This window comes from Morone saxatilis, unplaced genomic scaffold, assembly GCF_004916995.1.
Source record: "Morone saxatilis isolate NCDOM2014 unplaced genomic scaffold, NCSU_SB_2.0 Contig3, whole genome shotgun sequence".
In the NCBI taxonomy this organism is placed as follows: Eukaryota; Metazoa; Chordata; class Actinopteri; family Moronidae; genus Morone; species Morone saxatilis.
In genome coordinates, this window is record NW_023339873.1 from 20,715,608 (window position 1) to 20,717,131 (window position 1,524).

The 1,524-nt window shown below is 44.1% G+C and overlaps 1 protein-coding gene across 4 annotated transcripts in view; it reads right to left on the minus strand.

Annotated features, from left to right (window-relative positions):
* daam2 (dishevelled associated activator of morphogenesis 2) overlaps positions 1-1,524 on the minus strand; it is a 95,243-nt gene that overhangs the window by 73,021 nt on the left and 20,698 nt on the right. The window lies entirely within an intron of this gene.

The window sequence follows — 1,524 nt, forward strand, 5'->3', positions numbered from 1 at the left end:
CATAACAGAAGTTATCTCAGGAGTTTTGTCCCTCAGACACTGTGACTACTCTACTGTAACTCCAACACGATGATAATCCTATCCAAAAGATCAGATAGTTGAATTTAAGCAGCTTTACAGACCTCATCTTTTTTCCTCTCTGTGCCTATCCTAATGAGGAGGCAGTTGCGTTGCCAGTCAACAGCAGGGCTGAAGTGATAAAAACCGACCGTTGCTCACTAATTCCCTCGCACTCCCTCTAATCCTGAGAGAGCAGTTCATGCATCCGTAATGGTCGATAAAATATGAAAAGCCCTGAGAGCGCTGATGGCAGCAGAGGGTGTGTATGTACACTACGTGTGAGTCCTCAACTTTCAAGCGCTCCCAACACACTGAATCTTTTAGCGATGTCACTCTGCTTGCCCCCGGTGCACGTGAGTGTAGGAGGATTTCCAGCAGACTGGAGAGTAAGCCTTTAATGTGGTGGAAATGGATACTATCTTGTTCACAATGCAAAAAGACATCAAAGACAACACACATGGCCCTATGACTGTATAAATGAGTTTTGCCCCCGGTTCATCAACCTTCAAACACAAGCCACTGAAAGGAATGAATTGCCTTGAATGTTGCAAGAATAATGTTTGTCTTATGCCTTTTCATATTGCTATTATCTCCCAGATCAGCTATTTAAAAGCACAGCCTCTAGTAAAATGTTCATAAACGCTGAGGTATCTGTTCGGAATGTTTTCCATCCACAAGCCATTGGACTTAGGCAAACCCAAAGAAGGCATACCAAACCAATTTCACAGGTGGAAATTTGGAGGGCTGGTGCACGGACCTTCATAAGTGTACTTTCGATACAAGCAAAGGATTTACAGCTAAGAGGACAGCCTCTCAACTGGGATAGGCAATGCTACCACACAAGAATGCAGGCTTCACAATTTCTTCAAGTCAGGAACCCTTGGAGATTAAGACAGTGGTATGAACCTCATGTTGGTATGAACTACTATGAAGTATTGGCTGCCCCTGAGGGAAATGTCGAAGGACAGTCTATAATAAAGGAATACCAACATCCCAAGCAATATATAGGCTGCATTTAGAGCTAAGTGGAAGTCTGCTCCCCTGGTTCCATATTGAGTTGAATTGTTGCTGGGAGCATATCTGGAATGTCTGCCTGCCAAGAGCACTACTTACACCAAAGGCCATCCATGTTATTGATGAGCACGTTGATCAGCCCACGTCTAGGACCCAAAATAGGCCTGTGCCCATTACATATGACACTGTCCCATCCTCCCTCAATTCCTGAAATGCCTGAAACATTTCCCAGAACTTTATGTTAAGTCCTAGACATCACAGCTCTTTGAACCCTCTCTGCTAGCACTCAATGCTGAACCCCCATCCACCCTTGAAACAATGCATCCTTTTCCAAAGAAAATTAAACTCCAAATGATTTCAGCTAAAATCTGAATCCAAGACTACCACCAAATATGCCAAAAGCCTTGCTCATATAATGCACCAGCACGCATGGGGGTGAAGCAAGGCATG